At 37.7% G+C, this 14,315-nt stretch overlaps 1 long non-coding RNA gene across 1 annotated transcript in view; it reads right to left on the bottom strand.

Annotated features, from left to right (window-relative positions):
* Positions 1 to 11,659, bottom strand: part of LOC140002029 (uncharacterized) — an 83,875-nt gene extending 72,216 nt beyond the window's left edge. The window contains exon 1 of the long non-coding RNA XR_011807883.1: positions 11,364 to 11,659. This is a non-coding gene — a long non-coding RNA (uncharacterized lncRNA). The remainder of the gene's footprint in view (positions 1 to 11,363) is intronic.
* Positions 11,660 to 14,315: the final 2,656 nt, after the last annotated feature.

Consider the following 14,315-nt stretch of genomic DNA (forward strand, 5'->3'; position numbering starts at 1 on the left):
TGTCTTTTTGAGATGCTTTTCCAACTATTCTTCATTAAATGATGTGGTAAGCATTGTCTGTATAGCTGCTTTTGGAGAAAACAAGGTTGCCAGGGCTATAAACCTAGAAATGTATCTCTTGCCATGTTAAATGTCCTTACAGCCTTACTTACCTGAGATACATTTAATCACTTCTAAGCCAATACTTCTCTGAAGCAGAGGACTGTCCAAAAATAAGCTAAAGAAAGTGGTGTAAACTGTTCTTTTACAAGGTTTGGGAATCTTTTTGAGCTACTAGTGTTATGGCTCATCATAAATAATGATGATCAGTTAGAAACCAGACACTAAATGTAGCTGATCCAAGCCCTGCTTCCCAAGGGTAGAATTGATCTTACCTGATATTAGCCTTATAAACATCAGGCATCATGTCTAAACTATCAGTTTAGGCTTCCTCTGTAGTCTGAGAGATGTGCTTTCAATGCATGATTCATTCTACCAGTTTTAATATGAATGAATAGAGAAGCACCTATCTTCAAAGACAGGAGTTAATTCCAGTGTCTGTGCTTCTAACTTTTTGTAGATAAAAATCAGGTTGGATAAATCTAGGTCTGACAGATTCATGAACACCTTTAAAAGGATTTTTTCCTTCTAAGTACAGAAGGGCCGGATGTCTGAATCAGATAGTAAATCAGAAGCAAGGTATTTTTTAGAAGTGTAAATCATGTCAACACACAGGGGTTTCATGAGAAGTTACACTAGCTAAATCCTATTAAAACAAATGAAAAAAAATAATAAAAATAAGCAAATAGTTTATTGAATACATTAAATTAGACTGAATGTAAGTGATTGAAATAAAGTTTAATGTATAATCTTATACACGTCTAGGTACATAATGTGCATGTGTGTATAAGCAGATACGTCTATGACATCTTTGCATACAGTCAGTAACAATAGGAGGCAAATCTAATGACAGAAGGTAAACATGCACTATGGATATTGTTTTAAAGTTGTTCCCTTGATTATTAAACATTAAATGTTTTGCTCCTCTGTATGGGAAGGCACACATCCGAAAAAGCTGCATTAATATTTCAGCTTCATTTTGAAAACTGGTATATGTGATTATACTGTGAGTTTTCATTTCCATAAAAAAATGGGCACCTAGAACTGTCACTACTTTGAAGAAGAAGAAATAATGCCTTCCCTTAATTAAAGTAACTCGTGTACAGCTATGCCTTTTTCCTTAAGTATATTGTTTTAATATAAAACTGATTTTCTCAACTCTATAGATGGGGCCAAGGCTTTCCCCTGAGCTCAGGTTAGCAATTTGAAAATCATTCAACATGACAGTTTGAACCAATTTAAAAGTGGAAGAACAGAAACACACTCTTGTTCGTCTCAGCACATCTCAGCAGAATTACTTATGTCAGAGCCAAAAACAGTTAATTTGCTGTTCAACAGAAAGATCTTTCATTTGTTTGTTTGTTTGTCACAATAGCCTAGTAAGTGTGACAAAGGGGATGAAAAAGAATAAATAAACGGATGGGTTATACTGAAATTAAGGTCACTGTGCATGAATTCAGAAGTAATGTGATCAAGAACCATGCAAAGACATGATTAAATTACAAGAGTACAGCTCTCACAAACATGTGGAAACAATACTATTATCACACATTTTAACCAATCAGTTCTAGCTTCACACAGAAGTCTCAGACCTTAACTCCTTAACACCTTAAATTGTTTTTAAAATTATAAAACTAAAACAGACAAGGGTTAGAGAAGACATTTTTACTTAAACTAATTCCACAATTGTAGTGATGAAGACTTTGCAACTGGTTTTGGTTGATCTTTCACTACTATATGTGGCAAACAGAAAGTAATAACAAATAAATCAAATAAAATCCTCCTCTTAATTTCACATGAACAAAGGTCTGTCTTACCAGGCTGCCAAATAGGGATTTGCACCACCCACCAAGCAAATGAGTCCAGCCAAGAATGGTTATTATTTGTAACCAAATGCATTCAAAGGACTGACAGATTTCACATTAGCTATCAAATTTCAAGTGCTTTGTCTAAAGCAGCCAGGCTTCTTGGAACTGAACAACAAAGAAATGCTGGCAAGTTTTTTCCTCAGAATTCCCAGGGCTTCCTAACTTTGGTTATAGCACAAAATAAGCTTCTAGTGGACACAAAAAAGCAAGCAAGAATATTAATTCTTGAAAAAATAAAGGAAATGGTATGCTTCATATCTAATTCAGGTTGTATTAGTATCTTGTAAGAAGATTTATCACCAATAGATCAATACTTCTTTTACTGCTATTAATAGTTTAAACTTTAAGAAAACATTCTGAAATATTAATCAAGCACTGGAACAACTTGACATTTCAGTAGGGATATTCCATATCTGAAGTTGGCTGGGGAGGGGGGTTGCAGAGTGGTATTTTTATATTTCTAGGAACAGGCAAAACATAAGTCTGTCAGGAAAGGCTTAAATAGAAGGTTTAAATAGTCCTGGTTCAGCTATGACCCATGGGAGGGAATAGTGACTTTCTTTTAGATCCTATTTTCTGTAAGAAATTCATCCTAAAGCTAGTTTTTCTTCACTTTAAGTAGTTTTCTAGGGATAGTAATAGAAAATAAGTGATTCTTCAGCATCTTTTCCTTGTTAAAATTTGTTTCACTGATGACAAGAGGTGAAATGGACTTCTGTTGTGAAAAGACAATTTTACTAATCCAATTCTCAAAATCTACCATATATGTAAAATAAGATGATTACAGTAGCTTGTAGTCAAGAACAATTTGTTCACCTCCTTGTTGCTACTACATATCTCCTTTCAATTTTGGCTACCTTATTTTTTTATTATTTTTTGTTTAATTTTCAGTTTTGTTTAACAGCAGCTACAACACAATAATATTGGCTGCAGAAGATTCATGAACCTTTTAAAATTAGTATATATTTGATGGAAATGCTCCAAATTTATATTGTGGCATTACCAAATAAGATTATGTAATACTTCCATTGCTTTTGAAATTAATTTTCCTTATGTAAATTAAATCTTATAGATAAATACGCTGTTCAATGAAACAGATGGAATGTAGCCCCTTTAAGGCATAGATTTACACTTTTCTACTGAACAGATGAGATATTGATCCAAACACTTAGTTATTATTATTTCTGCTAGTCAGAGTCAAAGATGCCCCATTTCACTAGACAAAAATATGGCTGCAGATGCACAACAACAGGGAAAATGAATAAGTTGAAGATGGGGATTTTGATTTATGAAATAGTACAACAGACACATAAAATGAGAATAAAAGATTACAAAAAGGAAGAAATAAATGCTTAATGGGGAATAGGTGGAGTGGAACACAGACCAACAGCTGAAAAATAACCCTTGATTGTTATACTGGAGGACAGAATCAGCCTCAGCCAACCCAACTACACTTCTTACTCCACAGTATTGGGCACATATCCTTAAAATTTAATACCATGGAACATGACCAATGAAGAGTGAAAAATACAGGCCAACTTTAACAGGATTTTCTTGTTTTCTGTAGCCCAAAGTGCCAGTAAAAGAAAAAGAGAAAGGCAACTAGATACTTAGAAAAACAAGTGAAAGAAGAATACTAAACAACAAGGGAGCATGTATCCTACTAATTTTCTTGACTTCCATATTATTCTTAACTCTTTATTCCTTAACTCTTTTCCTTTTTCATTTTCTTTTTCCTTTCCTTTTTCATTTTCTTTTCCCTTCCTTCCTTTTTTTCCTCTTTTTTTCTTACTTTCCTTCTTTCTCTTTTCTTTCTCCTTTCTTCTTTCCTTTCCTTTCCTTTCCTTTCCTTTCCTTTCCTTTCCTTTCCTTTCCTTTCCTTTCCTTTCCTTTCCTTTCCTTTCCTTTCCTTTCCTTTCCTTTCCTTTCCTTTCCTTTCCTTTCCTTTCCTTCCTTCTTTCCTTTTTGCTGCAACATGATTTAATTTTTCAATTCAAAGAGTTATTGGTATAAAGCATGCCTCATTAGTTTCTGGGAGGTAGCTAGTCTTCATTAATTCAGTTCTCACTTCATTTGCTTTGCATACAGTCATAATTAGCTTCAGAATAACTTAGGTAACTTCAGCAGATTTATAGCCTCAGTTTATTCTGTGTTTGGTTTTTTCCTGTTTCAGTGTGTTGTACGGGTTTTAAAAAATCAAGAACAGCAACGGTTGCTTCAGGGAGTAATTTCATGTTACAATTTTTAGAGCAACAATCTCTCTAAATCCCTGTCTGCTCAGCTACATAAATAGTTCAAACATTAAATCTTACACAGACTCAGATGATTTTTTTCTTGAAAATGCACAAAAATTCCTATTCTGCATGTATTCTTTTCCATGTATACCAGTCTCTTTACATGGTCTATATGGCAGCAGAGGAACCCACCCACACTGTTCAGAAGGAATCATGTCAGTCATTTATTGATGTCCTTATAACTAAAAGAGGTTATGGTTTATTTACTATGGACGTACTGCTGTAGTAAGAATATATGCACAGCACCACTTTTAGTTCCAACTGGTTTACATATGCTGATAAGACACCATTCCTATTTTTAGAAAAGCAAAGAAGAAACAGCTGAAGAGAACACAGCCACGGTATCTCCTGAGCCCTGTGTAAGGTTGATAGGAAGTGTGTCAGTATGTCAGTATAACTAGTACTTCAGCCCACCTCCCAGCTGAACTGATGGTCTCTTTCTTCTTGAAGCAATGCCTTATTCCACTAGAGTGGGCCATATTGACTGAGAGAAAGGGAAATAAATCCTTCAGAGAAGTCCCAGAACTTTTATATAAAATGTCACTGTCTTGGCACAAGTGCCAAGGTAACACCACAAGAAAAATGGAAATTCTTCCAGGAAGAAGGCACAGTAACTACCAGAGCTATTCCTAGAAATTTCTGATGCTGTAAAGGAGCTTCAATTAAAAACACATGTGGAAGAAATCAGAAGTCCCCAAAAGACACGATTTGAGAACTGAGCTGTTCAGAGCAGAGTACAAGGGAAGAAATTATAAATACAGTAGATTGAGAATAATGCTGAAAAGGCTGTTTTCCTCACTTAAATAAAAGTCACCCTCAAAGCTCTGGAATGTGTGTGTATTCACTGTGTGCATGTATTGTGCTCTCTGGAAAGTCCACCAAAAACTCCAGTATTTGCCAAAGAAAACCAGAAACCTATGAGTTAATGCTCCATAGCTATTATAAATTTTCCTTCCTTAAAAAGCCAGTTCACATAGTCTGAAAGAAAGTGAGATTCTGAGGAAGTTTTACCAATAAGCTGCAAGTTCAGTTCATAGTAGGAGAGAAGTAAAGTGGTACTGTAAATGTTAATAACCTGCCAAAGTCTTATTAATTGCTCCGTGTGGACTGCTAAGTCATGGCTTCTCTGTAGCAGTCCATATGCTGGAGATACATTAACTTCCAGAATAGTTCTCCCTGATGGTCAGCCAACATGTGAGCCGGCAACAGGGCCAGGCTGATGGTGTTCCCGGCACACTCCACACAACTCTAAGAAATTTGTTTTATTTGCTCTGCAGCACCATGTTCACTTTTCTCAAGGGTTGGACTCTCAGGGATGTCATCAGTCCACACCTCTGGCATTGGCAAGCCAAAGCCCAGCACTTAGTGATATCCTTATATCTGTCATAAAACCCTTGGCGATTTCATCCTTCGTGTTCATGGGGATGATTAAATGACAACTTTTCAGCAGCAGGCCACCTTGCGGAGCAAATTGCTGACTAGGATCCAAACATGCAGCAAATTGAGCTGATTTAGTATGTGAAAGACTAATGCTCCTGGCAAAGTCTCATAAGCAGAAAATGTGTTGGAGCAGCTTATTGTGCTCATCAGATTTCAGACAGTTCCTGGTACCTGGAGGGAAACAAGGGCGAACTGTTTTCAGTAAACCCTGAGTAACCTGTCCCAGATGATTGGGTCTGTGATATCCTTACCATACAAAAGTAAAATAAAAGTTTATTATATTTGACCTGCAACCTCGCAACAAAACAGAGTCGAGCTGTTTAATCAAGGAGATGGGTAGATATAGTTTGTGATCTGGTTTGATGTAGAAATCTCAGAACTTGCTTGCCTGGTTAAGAGCAAGAGATCTTTGTATCTGCACATATCCCCTCCCTGCAGAGAGGGACTCTTTATCAGGGAGTGTAGTGATAGGACAAGGGGTAATGGCTTTAAACTAAAAGAGGGTAGGTATCGATTAAGTATTAGGAAGAAGTTCTTTACTGAGAGGGTGGAGAGGCACTGGCACAAGCTGCCCAGAGAAGCTGTGGATGCCCCATCCCTGGAGGTGTTCAAGGCCAGGCTGGATGGGGCTTTGAGCAATCTGTTCTGTTGAGAAGTGTCCCAGCCCATGGCAGGGAGGTTGGAATTAGATGACCTTTAAGGTGCCTTCGAACCCAAACCATTCTCTGATTTTATGATACATTTTTCTTATTTGTCAGATAGGTTGTTTTTTAAATATCTGGTGGCCAGGTTCTCTTATCTACATTGTACCATAGAACTCATTCTGATTTCATCCCCCTTTTTCCATAGCCTTTTGTGCTACAATCTCATTCAGCCACTAGGCCTGACTCCCCTTACCCCGGGGTGAGGTACAGGTTTCTTTAGCCAGCAGGTACCAGGGTACCTACTCAGCTGTGGGAGCAGTATCCTAATACTGGAAGGTGGCTGGCAATGGTGCTTCTCAGACTTCTAAGTGCCCAACACTGCAAAATATTCAGAAGGAAATCAAGGTGTGCTTCTTAGCCTCTAAAAACTCCATGTGATATGCCTACTCATAATATGAAAGCCCTATAAAAATAATAAAAGTGTTACTAAAAGAAAATTAAAGAGGGGTGGATTAAAGGGTACATACTAACACACTAATGTATATAAAACATCAGGTTGCAGTCCTGTCCTGACATATATGTGAGAACAGCAGAGCAGTGACAGTCCTTGTGAAAAATACTGCTCAGTTCAGTACTGAGTAATTCTGATTAAATTACATTCAGTAATGTCTGTTTAAAATACATCCTTAACTAATGGATATACTACCGGTAATGTCTCTGTCTGTTTAAGGTATGGGGAATTCAGGGTTATCATTTTTTGAGTCTGAGAACTGTTACTCAGGGTCTATAAGGAAAAGCTGCAGGGTAGCTGTTCTAGAATATCAAGAGAGTTCACCACAGGGACATTGCTGTTTTCCCAAATAAATGTCATGTTCTGCACAGGGTGGGGCGGAGCACAGTCGGGAGGCAGGCAGGGAGACAGAGACAGAGTGCAGGGTTCTTTCTGGATATTAAAAGAAAGGCCCAACAATAAATAGCATATTTAAATAGCTGCTTTAAGAAGACAGAATAAAAAGAAGACTACAGAGAGCAAGTAAATTTTATGTCCATTCAAATTCTGGGAAGTTGTGCTTGGTCTGTGCAACACGCTGTGGAAAATTCATCTGGGTTTCATCCGGTACTGCATGGAAGCAGGGGTCCCAGCATCTCTATTCCTCTTTCTATTAGATTTTCTTTAATATGCCATTTGTTGTTGGGCCTTTCTTACTGACATCTGCAAAAAGCCCTGCACCATCTCCCCACTATGCTCCCGCATCTCTGCCCCCAGCGCACAACATGCATCCAGACAACAGTTATTACAGAATAGCCGTGGCACTTTAAATTCATAGCCTAACTTAATGATTTCCCTATGCAGCAAGACGCATCTCACTGACAAACATGACACACAGTCAGAGGCTGCTGCTTACAGCAGAAAAGAAATGCCTGAAAACAATTTGAGAAACTTTAATTCCTGGGCCTGCAGAAGCTGGAGCAGCCCTTTGTCAGTTTTCAGGGTGATGATCTTGCTTTTATCATCCCAATTATCCACTGCATAAATGGAGAGGTCTTGGGTGAAGTACCTAAGGTTGCCCATGCCTCATTCTAGCATGGAACCTTTCTTCTAAAAACACTAAAAGAGATCATGATAGACCTGGCAGAATATGGGGACTAATTGCTAAAATAATCCATATTTTAAACAGGGGAAAGTTCTGAAAAGTTGTTGTTAATATGTGAAAAATACTATTCCTCCCTGCCTAATGCATCAATACAGTACCTGCTTCACATGTTTTCTAGTTAGAATACAGCAATGAGACGTACAAAGTCATCAACAAATATTTTATGTGGATTTTCTTCAATTTGCCTTTTCTAATTGTTTGCCATTTAAAGATTCAGTCAAAAGACTCTAAAAGTTTGCTATAATAAGGCAAAGACTACTGAAACAGAATGTAGGTTCAACTTTAAAAGACTGTCTCTTAGTTTTTGAGAGATGCAACAAATTGCTTTAAAAAATTACAAGTAATGCTGTGAAAGTTCCAACATCTGGAAAAGTATTTTTGTTGCTCACCGACATGAATAGTCTCTAATTATACTGAGCATCTCTACACCAAGAAGCAGGGTTTATCAGCACCAGACGCGGGGCCGCAATCAAATGTGCACTGTGAATTCTAGCTCCCAGAACTTAAAGATGCATTGAAAAGTTATAATGAAGTGTACAATTGAGAACATTTATTGGTGATTTTGTCCCAGTATGAGCCAAGCAATTGTCTGAAATCATTGGAAGCTGGTCTGTTGGCTATTCAAGGTCTAGACTGAAGAGCTGATTGAGCTTGCATATAATTTTTTAACTCCTTGTGCTTTCTGACTTCAAACCAATAGGGATGTGTGCTGTATGATTGAGAGGAACTTCGACTAAGTGCATTCAAAATCTGCCATTATATCTTGATATAGTCCAGCTTTTTAACACTTCAGGCTTGATTTCCTGTTCTAAGTAGAAGGCAGCAACAAGACTGGAGGGCCTAGGGCCATTTCTGTTGCTCATTGTCATAATTCAGCATGAAGCCAAGGCATTTCAGCAATAAACTTGGGCCCAGATCCCTGTGGCCTCCCAAATCTTTTTTAGCCAGTCACTGTCAGCAGAAACACACCGACCATATCCTCACATCTATTTCACAAAGATGTCTGAAAGAGCCTGAAATCTTTGCACTGCTTTTAGCCACTTAAGCATACAAATTTCCTGATGGTCATAACAATTTAATGTGTCCCTCTGTAGTTGTTATAAAGGTTTATTATGTGATGAAGAAGTGCAATATTATTGCAGTTCATATGTCAATTGAAGGCATCAGTCTAAGCACTGTCACTTTTTAAGAAATCAGCTTTTAAGAAAGAGAAAAAGTCTCTTGTCATTAATAAACAGGTTTTCGTGTAAGAGGAAGATGGAGATAACATTTCAGACACCATCCAGTTTATATCTATCACTTATCTAAGAAAAAGTAACCAGAAATTTGCTTGAATACCAAAAGAAATTGATTATACTGGAATACAGGTTACCCAATACTGTTCAAAATTTTATGGGGAAAGAGGTGAAGTAGAGCACCAAGGATTATTATCTAAAAGGCAATTAAATTTCTGGATTTTTAAAAAATTACAACAAAAAAATTCATCTCTGTGACCTATCCCTAATACAGAGCCCATCTAACAGATATGTTGCCAGTAAGTGTTTTGCCACCTTTTGAAGCCCGTAGTGTAAGAAATGCTGGCTTGCCTCCCAGCCACACAAACTAAATCATTGTTGCAGCTCCAGACAGTGGGAGGAATAATGCTGAACCTCCCACCCAAGGAGGGTGAGTTGGGTTGGACCTAAAGGACCCTTAGCAAATGGACATCAGACTGCAGCTTTCTGGTTTTTATGTGCGAAGAAAGAAGGGGGTGAGGGACCCTGTGAATGAATTGGCAGAAAGAATAAGGGTTACCCATGCTGTCAAAATGGGCATAGGTATCTACAGAGAGGCCACCTAGTATGTAACCTTCCAGCTGTGATGAGTTCTTTGGGTTAAATGAATTGAAATAGAGAATAGTCTACCAAAAACCTAAAACAGGCTCTTAAAGTTCCATCCATTGACCAGAAAATCTTTCCTTCGCTCTGTGCCAGTCCAGATGCAGAGCTGAGCTGTCCTGACAGCGGGGCTCCTAGTGAGTGCTTGTAGATCCCATATCAGCACCAAAGCCACTGATCACCATGTCCCAAAGCCTTGCAAGTGATCCCCCTTCTAGAAGAGCAGGCAGAACATAGCCTTTATAAAACCAGCACCAAAAGCCAAATAGTAAATTGATATTCTTTCGGTCTGAAATTAAAACCAATGTCAGAATGGCAGAAATTTATGTTTTAAATTAGACTTGAATTGCTTTCAGCAAAAAGACATTTGAAAGCACTGTGAGCAGACTGAAGGTTCCCAAGAAATGGCAGCTGCCAACTTCAGTAATCCTCGAATTGCTGCAGAGAACAAAAGAGCTTATCCCATTTGCCTGTGGAATTTGCCTATGGAAAGTCACTGCAGTCCAAAGTGGCTGGGTGTGTGAGAAGCACATATTTTTAAATGAGTGTTAAGCGGGTCAAATTATAGATATGAAAAAAGCTTGATATTTCAAAGAACATGTAAATCTACCAGTGCAACAGAATGCAGCCTGTAGTACAAAACTGCAGATTTTTGTTCTGCCAGGATTCAGTTTTATGAGTGCTTAATCAGTCACCCTAACAGTAAGACAAAGCTGTGAGCTGCCTTGCTTGCTCACCGGAGTGTGTTGTTGGCATTATCCTTTAACGACACAACAAATTTCATAGATGAATTTTGCTGCAAAAGCACTTTCTCTCATTTTCACCTTAAAAAATAAAACTGTACAGTAATTAACTTCACAGCAGTTTCATTTGGCAAAGTAATACTGTACATGGAATAAAATATTCATTAATAATTGACTATGAAAACTGTAGTTAAAGTACGTGAAGCTAATTTAATAGCTAGCAGCTATGAGAATTCAGAGGGCATGGTTCTTTGCATGAACAAAATATTTCAAGCCAATACTGTTTGAGAGTGATTTTGTAAAGAATAGTTGTAGTAATACTGCAAAGGGTCCACTACAAAAAGGGGTAGAGAGAAAATTACTGGGGATTCAGAGAGTACTATGCAGCATGCAGACTTTTTATCCATAATACACAAAACTTCTGAGAATAAGATCCTTGATAATGTCTCCAAAAACGAGTAGTATGTTTTCATTTCTTCAAAAGATTTCCGAAGAACAGCCATGGCTTCTTTTCAGTGAGGGCTCAAATTACAAGGAAACAATACTGCATTAAACATAATGAAATTTGATAGCAACCCATGATGACATGGTGGAATATAGAATGAAGCCACTGAAAAGTGTGCATTGAATCAAGACTTCTGTTTCCAAGTTAACACTTCGACTTATCTTTTTACACTGTCTTTCCAGTCCATTAAATCCAATTTGCTATTCCTTAATGGGAAACAAAACACATTCCTACTTACCACATTTGATTGTGATATGTTCTCTCTCACTCTCTCTTCTTTATTGTGAGTATCGAAATTTGCAAAGTAATTTTACTGGCTGTATTGGGTTTATGCAGCAAGGTTTTGGTAGCGGAGGGCTGCAGGGGCGGTTTCTGTGAGAAGAGTCCAGCAGCTGCCCCATATTAGATAAGGGTCAGTGACAGATGGTTGCAAAGGGACCCGCTGCTGTCCAGACCAAAGCAAATAAGTACAGTTGTTTTTGCCTCTGTGAAAGCAGATTTAAGAAAGGGGAAGGAAAAAACAAATGCTGTTTGACTGCAGCTGGGAGAGTAAGGAGTGAGAACCAGCCCTGCAGCCCCCAAGGTCAGTGCAGAAGGGTAGGAGGTGCTCCAGGCATGCAGCAGAAGTTTCAACACTTTCAACAGATTAAATAGACAGGATCCTGTTTGTCCTTAATAGTAGACACTGTAGTTCAAGTCTAAGCTCCCACGGTAGTCTGTGGATATCTCCTATACAATTTGAACTCAAGATATTCTATAATTCTATAAAATTGCCGGAAGAGCTTCTGAGCTGACCAACCCCAAGGAGATCTGTTCAGCTGACCACACAAATTCTTCCCACCTTGTCCAAAAACTTCACAAACTGATAAAGTTACACAAGACCTATAAGAGAGTCGTGCAATTAAACGGTCACCTGTGTGTTCACAGATGCCACATGACACCAAAAATATTTGCACAGGCTGAATGGACATGATGTAGGTCTCACAGGAGATCTTTGCCTCCTGGAGAGGCAGCTCAAGCCTTGGCAGCAAACCTCACATATCTAACCAGAACCAGCTGCTAAAACAAGGTAACTGAATCTCATAATAGATTGACACAGAGAAGGAGCTTAGACAGATGGAGTGCTTGTAGACACCTAAATTTAGATGTCTTATTTTGAATTAAATCCCACCACAAAAGCCTGCACGTGAAAACCAACTTCCCCAAATTTCAAACCAGATAAAGGGTTCTGGGTCACTTAACCACAGGAGAACCAAATAAGCAAACAAACAGTGTTCATGTTGAATAACTTTAAATCTCATATCCCAAACTTGCCTCTAGCCTTCAGGCCAAGTGTATATCCTATCAAGGACAAACACGCCTGTCCCCAGCTGTGCATCTAACATTTCTCAACTGGAGATACATGAAATCTTTTTACTTTATTTAACTCTGGAAAAAAGAAGTGAGCTTGATCTCTTGCTGGAACAAAAACCAAACACATCCTTTTATTTATTTATTTTTCCTATTTGTTTCAAGACTTCCAACTGCAAAAAGAGAGAAAAAAAAAATCTACCCTCATGCAGTAAAAATAGATTCTGATTACCGAAATGGAAAGTTTGGCAACTGGCATTGAAAGGACTGTCTGTTCAAATTCTTCTTCAGACAGCATTTCCAGTTACGAGGGCAGAAAATACTGCATGTAGGCATTTATAACTCTTCCATGCCATCATTATAATCACATTTCTCATTTACATCCTGTATATTGAAACCAATTACAAAACTCACTAAAGGAAATACAAATATATTCTCGTTGTTTGGGGTATCTATGAACTTACATAATTATCTTTCATCACATACAGAGAGTCTTGATACGATTTCAAACATAAAGTAAAAAAACACTGTGGACGTGAGTATTGTCTCAGAGACATTTAATAGCAGAAGAACAGAAGCTCATTAACAGTACCTGCAGCATACAACAATTTTGGATAGCAAATGAGAGTTAAATTTCCTATTGGAAATATGGGATGAATGTAGAGAACCGGTTTCATCATTACACTGACTTTTAACTAGGATCTAGTTAAAAGATTCTTGGAAACTATCTACAGTTTTTTAAAGGTTTTAACTAGCCAGGACATCTGTCACTTTCAAAAGAAAATTAAAGTTTCATAATAGGAGGAAACTAGAAGAATCATTTGCATTTTTAATATACTCATCACCTGCAAATTACCAAATAGATTATCATCCAATGAGAAAAGGGGAAAAAGTCTCGTTCTTAAAACCAAATAGTTAAAGCAGAATAAAAAGAGCAGGAACTAGGCAGTCAGTCATAGCCTGATGCTTATGTAGCTCTCTACCAAGAAAAAGCTAATGCTACTCTGGTGAAAGATTCCCAATGATAAAGAAGTGATCTTCCTAACATCTCGTAAACCCAGTACAAATCAGCAGCTTAGCAATGAAGAGTCCGTGCAGTGGAAAGTTTTGATTTCTAAAGAGTAACCGTTGAATTTCATCGAGCTGGAGGTAGAGCTGCACAAAAGTAAGCTTCCCTCCATTCACATGGGAAGTAGCATTATTTTGCTCCAAAGAGAAAAGCAGAGAGGATTTACTCCAGAGGAAATTAATATGTGAACTAGCAGGGCAAGCTGCCCGTCCAGGAGGCACAAGCATGGATGGTTCACACTTGCACCTCTGTTAGAAAACAGTTAATGGACATTACAGGAGAATTTCCAAGAGCTGAGATGAGACCATAACGCATGGTTAAAGTTGACCAAGAGGAAAATAAAACAGCAGATTTAGTTTTCTTTCTTTATCAATGTTACCTGATTTTCATTTTTATTTTTTGGCCGACTTCTCTTTGTCTATTCCCAAACAAACAGCACTCTAATTACATCAAAAGAAAGAAAGGAAAAAAAAAAAAAAAGAAAGAAAAAAAAAAAAAAAGATAATGGATTATAAATGAAAAGAGAATAGGATTAAAGTCCATTGCATAGCAAAGGCAGACAACCTGCTTAGCAGCAGGAGGTGATTCTATCAAGTGCAAAGATAACATTTATTCAGACTTTTATTCAGACGTATCTAAGGAAAGCTTTCATTTACTTTCAAGCTCCCAAAATGAAATCATTCACCATTTAAACAAGAGAGCTGATCAAGAGATTCCAAACTTCTAAATGCAATGGACTAGCAAAGATCTAACATTTGAAATTGCCAACTA

This window comes from Anas platyrhynchos, chromosome 3, assembly GCF_047663525.1.
Source record: "Anas platyrhynchos isolate ZD024472 breed Pekin duck chromosome 3, IASCAAS_PekinDuck_T2T, whole genome shotgun sequence".
Taxonomy (NCBI): Eukaryota; Metazoa; Chordata; class Aves; order Anseriformes; family Anatidae; genus Anas; species Anas platyrhynchos.